The sequence below is a fragment of the Neodiprion fabricii genome, chromosome 1 (genome assembly GCF_021155785.1).
Source record: "Neodiprion fabricii isolate iyNeoFabr1 chromosome 1, iyNeoFabr1.1, whole genome shotgun sequence".
Taxonomy (NCBI): domain Eukaryota; kingdom Metazoa; phylum Arthropoda; class Insecta; order Hymenoptera; family Diprionidae; genus Neodiprion; species Neodiprion fabricii.
Window position 1 is genome coordinate 28864688 of NC_060239.1, and position 15681 is coordinate 28880368.

Here is a 15681-nt window from a genome sequence, read left to right on the forward strand (position 1 = left end):
AGGTAGAGAACCCGGTACTCGAAATTTGCGGAGCGCGATCCTCATACGTCCTCTCTACTGCGCGGTTGATTCCAGACTGAGGAATTCGGCTAGCTGATTTTCGTCGTCTACGATTACTATAGATCGATGACGTCAAAAAAAAAAAAAATTTTGGGTAACGTCACTTTCTGAACGTCTGAACATCCGAACATCCAAACTTTGGTGTCGAACTTTAATATTAATAGACATGTACCATCCACCCATTGACGTCTATCTTTAGGCGTGATTACTGTGGAACACTGTATCTTGGAGCTGCGTCTTGCCAAAAGATTCGTGTAATCCGGAGGCGTGTGTGACGGAGGGAGCCACTGGGCCTTCTGACACATTCGACGCATTCCAGCCGAACCGGCTCGCCAAATCGGCTATCAGCTCTCAAATGTTCAGCGGTTAGACTCTCGTCCGTAACAGAACCGATCAATTCCCAATTTCACCGTTCTGGTGAGCTACTCTCCCTGTTCTCCAAGTACCCGGCAAAGTCGTTTTTTAACTCGTTTCCCCAGGTTTTTGACTGATCCCACACACACGAAGCCCGGTTGTGGAAAGGGAGCATGTCAATTCATCCTTTTTATCACGTCTTCGTGGATTACCGATTCGATCTCGTACCGACTTGACGTTGAAGTTGTACCTGCGATTCAGAAGATATTAAGGAAAAGAAGACATTCAAACCGTCCCAAGAGGGTACACGTACTTGTACACTACGCAATGTACGACTGACATCTTTACCTGTGGTGATTGCATCTATCTCCCATGTGTATTAGTCCAGGATTGGAAGCTACGGTCAAGTCACCTCAAGTGCGTACCTGACCATATTTTCGTTCACTCGCAGTACTGAGTAGCCTTGCTGCAAGGAACACTTATCGCACAGCGTTCAGAAAGTATTTGGTTTGATGTAACCGATTAGCGCCTCATTAGCGCTACGCGTATACTTTCAAAATAATACGTAACGTCGAGTAAACATTATACAACTAAAGAGGAGTGTTGAAAACGTAGACATTTTCATTTTTGATAGAATTATCTCAGGTGGTTGTAGCATTCATCGATGAAAAAATCGACTTTACCGCACTCACGTCAATTCTCAGTGACACAGTTCTTTTAACTCATTAATCGATAAGGAAACGCTACGGATATTTTCAGATACCAGGTTGTGCATTTCCGCAGAGCATGCCAACCACTGTTACCTTGTAAGGGTCACCCTGCTCGTGCCAAACAGAATTGCCGCTATTAATGGCTTACCGCATCCAATAAAGTCTTACGTGGGCGCCGGTGATGTCATCCTTAGCTGCATTTGTCCCCAACAGGCCCTTCTACATATGCATGGCAATCCATTTTATCAAGTCAATGCTGCAATTTGTTTACAAGCTTGTGTGTTCGTCCGATCTTTGTTCCAAGTAAGAATTTAGATGACGAGTAGTCGTACCTCCACAAATTTTAAGGTTTTTCTATAACAGGGCTAAGTATTAATTCACTTCGTGGTTCCCCTTCGCATAAATTGAGTCGTAGAGCAGGAAGAGGTGGCCCACTTCTGGGCCATCGTAGTTGTCTTACTTTTCGTAGGCGTGCGATGATCGTGGCAACGAGGCGTTCAGTTACGGGCACCGGGTGAATAAATTAGATCCAGAAAAGGGGAGTAAAAAAGAAAAGTTCTCGGAAGAGGGAAATGCAGATTTCCCCTTTAACGAGCGAGACATGCCACACATCCGACTTGCAGGTTCACCGAGCAGTTTCCCTTCGATTCCTCGGCCGTGTTTTCTTCCCATATTGGAACACCCGCACCCATATCGCTGGCCGCGCTTCGCCTGGGCGTAAGTCAAGTCGTATGTGATGCGCTTATTATTTACCTCATTTGAAAGGAGAGACTCTCTCGTTCCCGATTTGCATAAGTACGTCTCAAGACTCGAGGGCCGTTCGACTGTTTGGAGGTGGAATTTCTAAGCAGTACCCAGCGCAAGTCTGCTGGTCTATCGCACGTTGCCTTGGGAAGGTAATCCAGATCTGGACGCGGGATAGTCGAGGAGAACGCGTCAAGGCAGCTGTGAGAAATTGTTGAAATGTTTTGCATAAACAGTAGTTGCACACCGCGGTCCATACCTACAACTGATTGTATGGGAAGTGCAGTTGCGTATAAGGAAATAGTGAAATTCACTCACCGAGCTCCGGTTCACATAACCATCAGGAGAGTTTATCAAAGTTAAGGTATCCTTATTCGTAACCAACCTTAAAGGAATCCCCGGTATGGCGGGTGGTGCTCAAAGTAGGTACTCGGTTTGTTTTAGTAATCGAACCACAGCACTCGAGTATATCAAAGCATGCTCGATAAGTGGGAAATCAAGTATGCTAAGGTAAGAAATAAAACGATAATTCAAACCGGAAGATCTTGTAGAGTTCACCGTCGGTTTTATGCCACTAAATGATGTCAACCTTTATTTTAATTAGGAAAACTGTTTCTATAGCATGAAAATTGTTCAATCAGGCACTCAGTTTTCCTTTTATCTAGCAACGAGTATAATTATAACAGTAAGAATACACAAGAATCAGGGTTCTCACCTTATTTCCCTCGTAAGGAAATGGCTTTCGCACTGACTCATCGCTTTTAAATTGCGATTTAAACGCGTATCCGATTATAGAGATATTTTCTATTCAACAACAAGTTCGGATCGAAGGATAAAATTTCGAAAACTCGAACATCGCCGACCGGCAACGATTGTCCGGGAGGCGTGGCCAGGACATTTGTCGACTCACGTCCTGCCGTCATGGTTTCAAAGGAAGCGTTGAACAGTTTCGTGCCGAGGTTAAAAGTAGCCGCGAAGTCCTTTTTCCCGGGCGCCCATCGCCCCGCAGCATTGGCTTGGGCCAGGTAGCAGAGTCAGGTACGAATAGCTTGCCGAAAGTAGCATTTTCACTTGGATCGTCTTTTATTTCGCCCGTCATGATAGCTTTGTGCTTTATCTTACCCCCCCTTCCGTAAAATCCGTTCCAGCTATTCCCCTAATTCGTGATGCTCGAAACAAGAGTGAAGCCATTCCTTCGATCGCTTTTTCAACCCTCTTCAAATTCCCGTGCGGCTCCGCCACGTTGGGGCAACCCTAAAGCGCCAGGCAACCCCCAAATCGACACCCCCTATCCAAATCTCACCCTGTACGTCGACGTACGATACACGCATGTGAACCGCCTGCATCTATTTCCCATTCAAACAGCTGTCGTCCTTCTTTCTTCTCTTTCTCTTCACATCTTCACCTCTCTCTCTCTCTCTGCCTCTCCCTCCCTCTTCCGCCCTTCGCTATGCCGCGTTCGTAACGCGCGTTCCGCTAACGTTGAGACTAGCTGACCAACCGGTTCTCAACACTCTGATTACACTCCTCTCGCGTTATTAGACTGGTCTCGGGGCTCTTGGAGATGGGATTTCTTCTTCACATCTTTTGCTGGGTTTTTAACTCCGAGTAGAGAATCGGACTTATAACGAGAGAGTATTATACTTTGACTCGTGTTCAGAGCTTGAGATTCGATTTGTCTGAAAACCAATGATCATACATCAACTATCCCTAAGAATTCAGCAAAAGGGGCTCATCAGACACCATGTGCACCTACAAGGAAAGCACCCGAGGTGTACCTCATGGATTTTCTTAATTCACAAAACTTGAACACGTTTTTTCGTTCGATTGCTGATTCGGTAATTCTGAGGTGTAAAAACCACCCTCAAGGCTCGGACCCAACAAACAATTTTTTAGGAATTTAGGAATAAAATCAATCGCACACTATTCACCATCAAAAAAGAACGATATGCGCAGTACAGTGTTTCCCATTCGAGGGTCGCATTCATTATTATCTGGGTGTACGTTAGGAGTGATTCCCACCTTTTAAACGGCCGAATTGGCACCTGCAAAAACATTCTTGTCCAATATTTGACGATGCACAACAACATGTCCAAAAGAAAAAAAAAATCGGTAAGGTATATCTCAGCCATTTTCCTAATTGTTAGTCAGGAGATTCCGGCGATTGAAACGCAGAGTCCTTCGGGGTAAGCCATGAAGTGCACGGCACAGTCCCTATCTAGCATCCAGCATCCGGCGTACGTATCGTGGACCGCGGCCACGATCGCAGGAGGGAGAGTCGACGGGATCCGGGCGTCCTCTGAGACAGGCGAGACTCGAGTTGGGGCCGGCGGGCAGCCAATGCTGCCAGTTTGTTGGCTCCCTCCGCTGAGCGGCCGTTCCCGTCGCCGAACCCGAAGTCCTCCGACTCTCGAATGCCGCTCTGTCGCCGTCGTTCGCAGTTCCTCCGGCCTTTCGTGCGTTTAGTATGACGCCGACAATCGAACCGCCTGCACCTGTCGCGCTGTCTCCTCGCGGAAAAACCAGATCCAGGAACGAGTCGGGGATTATTCTGCCCATCGCTGGCTGGTGTCGTTTCCTCGATCATCTCAGGGTCTAGTTTCACTCCCGTATTTCAATCGAGACCGAGCTGGAATTCCGGGTGGCTTGAGGTACATTTACTATTTGGAAAATACCAATCGGGCGGAATTTTTCCTTGTGGATTTTCGCATTCCCAGTTACAAGTGAATTTCACGTGTGCTTAAACAGTGATCAAGTTTTAGATTCGATACACACACGTAAATATACGTTCATACGTACAAGTATAAGTACGAAACTTTGGCAAACTTGTACGACCGTTTATTGTAAGAAGAGTTTATCACTGTCGAAGAGTGCAGCGACATGTCGTTTTACCAACTTGGATATTAAACACTTTGACTGGTGAGTCTTTAACGAATCGAGTACAATTAGTCAATCTTTGGTTCTTCGAGGAATATGACAATTCTCTTTTTTATTACGAAAAATAATTGTCCCTACATACACAGGTGAAATTTTGATTCGCATTCCAGAAACCCAAATTGTGTCTAGAATAATGTTTTTTTTTTTTTTTCAAGCCACTCACGGGTGAATATAGCGAACGGAGCGTTGGGTGATAGTAGAGCCGATTTTCCCTTTCTCATTCAGCAAATCCAAGTGTCGTAAAATGTTACGTAAGCCGGATTCGATCCTTTCAATTAACAGTTTGAGGTGTAATTGTGCAACGATACAATCATTCGGATCTAACCGCCTTGTCGCACTGTTTTATATACCTATATCTTCTGACAGGTAGAGGAATAAAACGATTAATCTTAATTCATTGCGCCGCAAGGACACAACTTTGCTGAACATAATCACTAGAGTAATAGAATTATTGAGGTAACAGCGCTGTTATAACTCAGTCATTAATTGCACTTCTTATCGCAATCGACACGAATTCGCACTGCGCGATTTTATTCGCTCGAGGATGTCAAATGGGCTTCACGGTGAAAGATCCGTCGTAATTGCTTTTCAATTCAAATGATTATCAAACCGTGCCTTAATCGTGATCTCGCCTGAATGTAGGCAACGGCACCTGAGAATACCTAGCTGGAAGAAGCCGATGAAAGGGCCGCGCAAAAACGTGAGAAGTCGGCCGTGAATCTAGAATTTACTCTACGTCATCAGCTGCGGCTTCCACCAGTCAGATGTGCGGAGTCGCGTGCTGCTCCAAGCCGTTCTCGGCTTTTACAGTGCCGATGTCACTGCTCTGCGAGCGCTAATGGGATGCCGATATCCCATCCTATTTCGAGAATATGGATAAACACATTATTAGGTGAAAATGACTCTGCGATTTACGCTAATCGAGGTTGTTTGAAAATAAATTATCAATGTTTTTCAATCAGAAAAGCAATTTTAATAAATAACAAACTGTTAGAATGTTTTATTGCGACAACAATGTAATTTTTTAAGTAATTTAGAATAAAATCGTTTCAATTAAATTTGTTGAGTACTTATGCGACCAAACAAACGACTTTATTTCTACCTATAGACAACGTTTATTTCATTGAATAAAAATGTTTTTGTTCATTAAGCAGAAAGACTTATGAGTCGTATGAAATTGTTTTTTTTTTTCTTTTATAAGTACGTCTGCATATAGGTAATTATTTGTTGGGCGTGGCTTTTCTATAAACAATCACAAACAATCGTTTGATAGAAAAGAAAATGTTGAAGCAATGGTTCCGAATTCGATCTAGTTTATTGAAAGTTGTGAATTCTCAACTGGGTGGAAAGCTACTTTTTGCAGAAACGTAATGTATCGTGAATAATATCTGAATTACGTTGAACATTTTCGAGCTTTATAAACAAGGAATATGAAAAACGTATTGATAAATGGAAGCTGTTACAAACCGATTGGTAATATCACTCAAAACATTAATGGAATCCATTAAGCGAACGTGCCAAATAAATCGCTAATGACGATGGTCGTACATTTCATCGATTCGCGAAATTTTGCTATCAGGTAATTTACCGTTACGTCTTTTGACATTGAGAAGATGAATTTCAAGTGATTTAATTGACCAGGAATTCGGATACATGCATAGCCTTGTAGAAGATTCTATGCGTTCAATCGCATGCGCATAACCGAAAGAAGATGCAGGCGGTACAGTTTAAGATCGATAGAGTTGGTTTTAAAATCTTGCCTGACCCAGATAGAATTCCGCATCTCATAAACACCGCAGAATGATAAGTTATTCGTTTGCTTGTATTTACAAAACGTTTACAGCTGGTCTTACGGTACACATCCACCGCACAGTGTGAATAAATACGGGATAATTACGGTTATACTTGATAGTTGGTGTTCAGTTCAGTCGGCTAATTTGTCCCACATCAAGATAGGCAATCCCTGAAGATGCGGTCAGTGAGACGCCCGGACATCCTATCTCGAGATGATCGTCTATGGTAGGGGCGTAATGGCTCGGTCTACTCCTACTGCGCGCCTCGCAATTAGCCCGTAATTTCATTTGATTCATTAGCCGCGCCGGATCCACCGGCACCGTGAAGCTGGAAAAATATAACAACTTTGTCCTGCGCTTTCACGGCGTTGCTCGAGGGAACTCATCGATCCAGATATCTCCTAGATTTATGAAAAAATAGGGAAGTCGACTGGGTTTCAAGAAAGTGAGCTAGCCGTTGCAGACCTAAGAAAAAGCAAGACTTCAGTCTGGTAACTGGAAGTCGTCGTTGCAGTCTGTTAAGGTCCGAAGATACGAAATTTCATTCCAATCGATAGAACCATAAATGTTTCTTTGAATGTTCAGTCATACAGCTAAATCTGTACGACACTAAACTCAGCGACCAATTCGTGTCTATAACCTAAGGTAAACAAACTGCATATTTTCCAAATCTAGTGTCGCGTGTAATTGCGTGGGCGGCGAGGTGTTAATTGTGAATAGGCGAAGCCGAGGCGTGCCAGGAAGTTAAAGTGAAATCAATCAGCTGGTTTACCTTGGTAATTGATTTCGTGCACAGCGTAAGTCGTATACTAAGAAAACCGTTAAAAATGATCACCACTTCCCAAATCACATACCTACATCCGATTTCTCCCACGTATCGGTGCTCGTATGTATTTATGTACATATGGTGCTGTATCGCGAGTTTATAAAACGACGATCGATCCTTTCACGATGTGACAAGCCGGCAACTGCAGACGCGTCCTACGTAACCCGCAGCGGTACCTAGATATAACGCGTTATTGCCTCTATACGGTCAAGGCAGACCTGAACCGCTGAAGAAACCTGATGGAAACGAGACCAAGTGTCGCGGCGAGCGTCTACGTATGTATTTATCTACCTATATATACGGGATTTTCTAAATAATTATAAATAATTGTGTAGTCAGTCATGAAAAAGCTCACGCTGCACGCGGTGTGATCCATATACGTGGTCAATTTGAGCCAGTGCGTAACAAGCAGACGGCAATATCGATGCACTCACCCAGTTCCAATCCGATCGGAAGTTGATCGGCTGCAACGAGTTGCCATTATTTCGAGGATTTGAAAGTTTTAATTAAAATGGCAGATAGGCCACGTCACTCACACTTACCGCCTATATACATTTGGTCTATGTGCTCCAAGCGAATACGAGGCGACACTAAGTCTGCGTCGTACTCGCAGTTTCTGTGCAATCGATCACGTTCTGAATTCTAAATCGGATTGGATGGAGATGAGCGCAAAGAGCAGCGGGCAATAAGAAAATTTGAAATCACACTTTTGACGCTTACACGTTGTCGATCCCTGACCGCCAACCTTGTTGATGTCGTGTTGCTGGTATAATTTCACGCTTCTGGTATCTACCTGTATTTCTTTCGCACTTTGCTCTTTTTGTGTACTTCTTTCCGTGAGCGTATAATACTCGGTTTGATGCCAAAACTAATCGTCGTGAGCGATCGACTGGGCCTCAGTGTCGGCCTGACCAGTTTAGATCAGTTAGCCGGAAACATGGTGGTCTTGACTCTTCGAGATCGGAACCATTTCCAATTGTCTGAAAGACGAAGCAGAAATTAAGAACGAATGTTGCCAAATCTTTTTCTCTTCACCGGTTCACTTACAGTTCGACTGTTAAAACTTTCCAGCAGTTGAAGATATTTCCAACGGATGCGTCGAAAATCATGCGTCCAAACTTCAAATGAGTTTTTATTAAAATTTTTGGTAGAGTTACTGTATAATAAATATTCTGTGAATTGTTGCTGACCTAGGATCTTCCAAGTGAATGCAGCTCGTAAAAATACAAACGAATCTTAAAAATCTTTTCGATCATACATTTATACAATTTATATACATGTATATCTAGAATTCCTTAGTACAGATACCTCAGAAATAGTGAAGCGGCAGACGCGACGTCGAGATTAAGATCTTAGGCGCCTGTGTTTGGAGATGTATCTACCGCATTCGAAAAAGGAACAGAGTTCAAACCCTCAATAAATTACAGTGAAAAATACATTTTTTAAAGTTGACTCATTTTCTTTGTCCTCCAAACGATGGGGAATATTTCATACTTTGAATGCACGGGATAAATGTTCTCCATTGAGAGTTATATTTTTACGCTTAGCCGCAGGTACTATTGACCAATAATTATTACACTCACGTTGGTCTCGTATGTCAGGAATCTCGAATTAATAGGTATTCCGTAACAGAAAAGACATTTCATTTTGGAGGGGGTGAATAAATTTACGAAACACATTTCGACCGTAGATCGACATTTATATGATCATGTGTGCATACCGCTGGCCATAACGGAAGTTTTCTTATTTAAACTATTGAAAAAGGACTAAGAATTATTATTTATACCCTGATTAGAATTCGGAACAGGTTTTCTTTTCATCGATATCGAGTTTATCCATAAGTTATCGGTATAATTGGCTGTATAATTATTTCGTCACGAGTACAAGATACGTGTATAAATTCTCACTAGCTCAAACCATAAGTAGGTACTACGCACAATAACGCATGGAAGCAAAATGATATTGTGCGTTGAAAAATTGCTCGTTCAAAAGTAAAAGTATAATGTAACATTTTTTACACACGTTCACCGACAAAGGCAGCTGCGGTCCATTTATGCATCAGCCCGTTTTTGGGCTCCGGTCCTTAATGATAGCTTTGACGTACCTACCGATATTCGGTTTGAAAACAGGTTTCTCAGGATCTATCTCAAGCTCGCTTTCCTTCCACATGTATGCGTAAATTTTTGTTTTCCTTCTTCTGATTTTTGTTTACTCTCATCAATTTCTTCGAGTTAAAGTGTTAATTCATCGAGTCAAGTGTGTGTTTTTATTTTTTCAATCTATATTATATTTTTTCTTCCATATACGGATTTATATCAATTCCACGGAGAAGATGTCAGATTTTCATCCGTTCTTTCAACTTTTCCGTTGAACATCGATGTTTTTCTGGTAATTGGACAACGATGCATCGTGTCAGACCCAGGGTGTCCAAAAAGTATAATAATCACATGTCGCGTAATCATTGGGCAAAGAGCCGCTGCGTACGGTATAAGGATCAGTTTTATAATTTCGTAATTAAGCTCGAGCCTGGCTAAATAGACAGATAACCTAAACATCTTTTTTATCCTTCGACTTCCGGCGTAAAAATAACCCTGGTATGGCCCAAGCCCTACAGGCATGGACTGTACATATATTTAGACGGCGCGGCGGCTAAGCGATAAAGCGACCCGAACTCTGAGCAGTATAAGTTATAAGATCACCGAGGGTTTCGACCAGCCGTATTTAACATAAACGCTGTATCAGTTCGAGATTCTTGCCCATAGGGCAGAAACATGAATATGATAATGGCATGTCGACGATAATCGAGGGCGAGTGTCAACTAAAAATTGGTCGTAGCGTAACGTGCCGCGGCTTTTATACAACAGCAACAAGGACCCGAAATGTCAAGTAATTAAATTTCGAAGGTCATGAAAAATGTGACAGTGGTACCGATTTTGCGAGACGAGTTGTGCAACCGCGATTCTCCTGCTTTCCTTTTGTAAAGCGCAAGAGAAACTATAACAGAGACGATCTAATAGGTTTCCACATTTTGCGTTACAATGTCGTTTTATTTGTCTCGTTGGATAGGTTCGAGTTTGTTAATTGCGATAATTGAATAATTGTGAAATTCAATTAGATATGTAATTAAAGAACTATGTATACATATATGTATGTATGTACAACTGCGTTGACGCAAACTAAGCCCACGCCGCTAGTTTCTGAATACCATTAATTACCGGGGAATGAGAATTTATTGCTCATCGTACGGCTGCTTCTGATGTTGCTGCTGCTGCTGTTGCTGCTACTGCCGCAGCAGCTTCGAACGAGCTGCATCGATGGATGAACAAAGATTAACTAATTGGCTAGGCTGGCTGCCACTGCCGCGTTCATGGCTGTTCATCCTTGGACATGTGGTTTGAAATGATCTTCAATATTGTCTGCTAGAGAGGATTAACCATAACCAGTCCTGCACACATGATCACCGTTACAACGCCTATCTATATCCCGGCTGTGCAGCCATACCTCTGCATTCGGTATACAACGCAGTCACGTTTGATTCTAAAAGTGATAAACTACTAACAAAATCCGGCGAATGGTTAAATGGTAAACGGCGAAATGGACTGCGTGAAGTTGAAAAAGAACTGGAACGAAGCTGAGACACGATCGTTCCTCTTATGCCCGCGGTTACAGAATCCTGCGAAACAAAATCGGCGCACAGATGTGGCGCAAGGCACTTGCGAGATCGTCGGGACTTTTTGTCCGGCACTTTGCCGACCAAACGGTGATCGGCGGTAATCCTCGGTGTCTATGACTGCCCGTAGTAATTCACACTGGCCTTTGCGGCTATAATATTGCACGCGACAGAGGATATCCTTGAAGCCTCGTAACGGTCCTGGCAAAGTGCTCCATACCTCCCGAGGGTACGCGCGGTACACCGATATACGGTAATTCCAATACACCCGTAATATACGCGCAGCATTTTCTCACGGACGTTATTCACGATGGGTTTAATACAATGTGTACGTTTCTGTTATTTCACGATACGCCCATTGTTCCGTGGGTATGAAGACGTATTACACATATTCGTTAAACTTTCGGAACATTTTGGTGAAACGATCGGATCTCTTTTCAAACAATTGAAATGATTTGTCTCGTGGTATTAGGACACGGTATATAATTTTACTTTACTTGTTCCAAGATTGTCTATCTATTCGTATTCTTTCTTATTAACATATTATTCTACCAGTCTTCCACGGACATACTTATAATAACATTGAAAGATCTGAATATCAAATTGAAATGAGCAGTACATCACGACACGTTGATTGTGCCTCAAGTTCTGATCGCTGTTGCGATTAATTTCCATTCCCTGGATAATAATGTACGCATATTGTTTTCAAATTTTCGAATCTAAATTAGTCACTTGTCTATGAGGAAAACACAGGAGTATGAGTACATAAATTCGCAACACGTGATAAACTACCGTCTCAGGATGCCGGCAATTTAGTTAGCACGGAATTTCAACTTCGACTAACGTAAGTGGCAATCAATTTGCGGGTAATTCACTTCAGCTAGTCGAGAATGGACGCATAATTATTATTCGCACCGAGTTACCGCCTGCCCTTTAAGTGGATCAAATTGGTTCCCACATTTGCACTTCTATTTCTCGCCAATGCCTCGAACCTTGAAGTACCGAAAAAACAAGTTCAATGAAATCTATCGCGGAGTTTAAACTGGAGTTAACAAGCTCGCGGTAGTTTTCATTGCAGAATCACTTATCCATGCCCACTGCGCAGGGTTCAGGATTGCCAAACGAGGCAGGTGACGAAAGAAAGAGCTGTTTTCAAAAATCGATATTATTATACGAAAAATGAGTCTGCCCTTCAAAATTCAGATTCTGTTGTCTTAGTTCCGAATGATTCGTGTAAAAATAATTGAGATAAACATGTAAAAGGCGGACGGCCACTCAACTCACAATCAGAATCGTTCGAACGTATCTGAACCATGCGAGGTTTCGACCCTCGTAAGAAAATGAAAAGTAAAACCTTATCGCATTCCTGGTGTCTCGACCAAAGGAATCCCACGCAGTCCAGCATCAGGACTTGTTCGGGTCCTTGTGGAACACTGGCGTCGACACCATGACACATCCCACAGGGTTCTGGTCCAGGGGCCAAACGCGACGCACACCTCGCCGATATCCTTGCGGACCCTTTTCAGCAGTCGAAAATACCGCGCGTGGGATTTCGCTCTTCGTGACGTCGAGCGGTGCCGATTTCTCGATATTCAGGATGCTCGCGTGGTCGACGAGGGTCGAATTCTGTTTGCCGTGCAGGACATTGCCGGGAGATTGAGACGTTGGGAGGATCGAGGAAAGGCGCATGTGCTGCACGCAAGTTGGCGCGGAAAGCAGCTCGTGAGATCCGTGCAGGATGGAGGAATAATTTCATGTACATTATACGTGTACAAGGTTCAGAGACACCGCGCTGTGATGGAAGATCGCAGCCTCGTTGTCACTCGGTCGTTGTTCCGAATGACTCAAAATCACACGCTATTACGATGCCGGCTTATTAGTCTCGCCCCTCGGGTCATCGGACTCTTCCCACGAGTTGTGGCAGGTGAATCCAAGCCCCGCGTAACCGACTCCCGCGTTTCACTTCGGTACTTTTTTTCAGAAAATCTGAAATCTTTAAACGGCATCGCTGACCCCGGGTCACCGTGTATCGTTAACGATCTTTCGGACGGATCATGTATTTCGGTCAGAAGCCAGTTAAAGGGACATTGAAAAAGGTCTTACAGATAAAACTTAAAAGCTTTCGGGAGTGTGAGAAGCTTTTTCAATATCACTATCGTCCACTCTGTACACGTCGAGTATTCATCGTACACGTGATTTCTTCTAATCCGTATCTATAAGGAATCGTATAGTGAAATCGGATTGAACTATCTAATTGCTGCGTATGTACTTCGAAAGTCCCGAGAATGTTTTATCCAATGTTGTCGTAGAAATATTCCTTAGAAACCTTAATTTTTCCACAAGGACGCGTTATCAAATCGTAAAGCTTTATCGTCGAGGATACCTTTGAACCGAGATAGATGACTCACTTGGAATAATTCACAGTAGACAGGATATGTGTGCAAGTGATTATTGGTACACATCTCGGTACAATATTAGTGTTCTTATCATCGCCGAAAATCTAAGGTATTGTTTTCTTTGAAAGCGTACACAGTTTCTCACAAGCATCATAAATAAGTTTGTTAACTGCAATAAAAAATGCAGTGTAAACATTTAACAGTAATTATTTGTGACCGCAATGAATATTTTGCAAGACTCGAGTAAAGATTTTATCGAAGTGCTTCAATAACACTTCGAACAACAAGTTCTTGAACTTAAAAACTTTACTAGTACTGCTTACTAGACTCCAGGAATGGAGAACTTACGTATTCTGTGAAAAGCAGTGCATAATTAGATGGTTTCTAGTGCGATGATCTGTCTCGCAAAGGGTGAACAAATTGACGATGTCTAGGGTAATGGTTGAAACCAATCGTCGATGGTGACTCCCGAAGGCTAAATCCGAAGGCTTTTCCTCCCGAGTAACAAGTTGAAAAAGGAGAAAGAAACTGGTATAGCTGCGGTTCGATCTTTCTTTCCGTGTTGTACCCGATGCATGCATGCATGAGAGAACTTCTTGGCTTCCACGATCAGCGGTGCAGATGAGGTTTGGCTCGGGTTAGGTGAAGTTAGGTTGGGTTAAGGTTTGCGCAGGGCGTGACCACACCACATGCATGCCACCCAAGAGTCTTGACACCGTCTCACTCGCGAGGAACTCGCCGAGAGGAACTCACCGAAGGATTCTGGTATACCAAGACGCCGGTGGCCAGGTAGAACCTGAATCCTGAAGGTTCTCAACCAACGATGAAACGCTTCCATCCTCCGTCCGAGATCTCCGACCGTTTCATTCACCACTTCGGTATTCCGGTTCCCCACGTTCGCTTCTTTGCGACGGTATCGAACGGTGTCAATTCAATATGATGTCCGCTCCAAACTCTGAACCACATTATTTAAAATCAAATTTTCTTTTCAAATCGCGACATCGTTTTGTACATCCTTGATTTTGCATTTGGTACAAGGTCCTTCTTCCCAAGATGCACTATAGTTGTTCTTTTGTTTTCACTTTCGGAACAAGGCAGAAAAATCATTTGAACCGTTCTTTTTTCGACCCCCACTCATCGGTCTTGGGATTTTTCGAAAACTTGACATTTTGGTGTAATATAAGAAAGCCGATAAATCCATGTTCGTGTTTAATCCAAACCTTAAGTGTGACGTTGTGAACCGACATGTGAGTAACATGTTTTTCATGGTTTTAGTACCTACCTAATCTTTATCGTCACTACATCGAAAATGGTAGTGAACTTAAGGGACTTCTAGGCAACTTTTTTTGTAAAATTCAGAATTGAGACTTTCACAATTTCAAGTACCAGAGGACCAATTTTTTCCGCACGATATAGTGAAAACCAATCAACTTTGGCATACAAAGAAGTCTTGCTCGTCGCAAGGTTCAAAGTCTAGCATGGTTGAACGTTAACAAGAAGACGCCAAATGTTGTTCCTTCTCAGAATTAAAACCCACAAGTGAATTTCCGATGACGTTGTCCCTCAAAGACTGTTCGTAGACCCATATAAACTTTTTGTTCTTTTTTGTTAAATTAGTTTCGCGTGTGAAAAGTTCTCTTTCCTCTCACGGACGGTGTTCCTTTAGGCGTGAAGATGTGCGCGGCTTAGGTTATCGTTTTTCACCGCCGATGAGCAATGATAGCCTCCTTTCAGTTCTCTTTAACGGGGACAGCGATGTTTTGCACTCGACAAGCCAATCGCGTTAAATTCACGACGGTGAAGTTGATATTCCCGTATTTCATGAAAGCAATTTGCATTATACACAGTGAGAATTTCCGCGACACGGTGACTGAGTGCTTGAATATCACCTCGAGACGTATATAACCCGAGTCTCTCGCGGTATACCAGTTTTCCTGTGCCGCGGGTATGATTTAATGAATATTTTTGCCGAGAATGCGAACTATTCGACCTTGCTGTATAGTTATTTTCAGCGCATACATAACGGTGAGATTTGCACGCGTTGAACGGGTCGCGGAACCCGAAGGCCGGATACAGAACTTCCTAATCTAATTAGTCGCAGTCTTGCAGAAAGTTTAGCGGTGTGTTGGTACACACGAGTAGGAATGAATTGGATTTGTACGTAAAGAGCGGTACGTGGGATAATTATTTC

At 43.0% G+C, this 15681-nt stretch overlaps 1 protein-coding gene across 3 annotated transcripts in view; it reads left to right on the plus strand.

The window, feature by feature from the left end:
• The first annotated feature begins 4223 nt into the window (after positions 1–4223).
• LOC124175416 overlaps positions 4224–15681 on the plus strand; it is a 63816-nt gene continuing 52358 nt past the window's right edge. For 2 of the 3 annotated variants that reach the window (XM_046555654.1, XM_046555671.1), the window contains exon 1: positions 4224–4787. The gene's annotated coding sequence lies outside the window, so the exon portion shown is untranslated. The remainder of the gene's footprint in view (positions 4788–15681) is intronic. The other variant, XM_046555662.1, reaches the window with a different exon arrangement.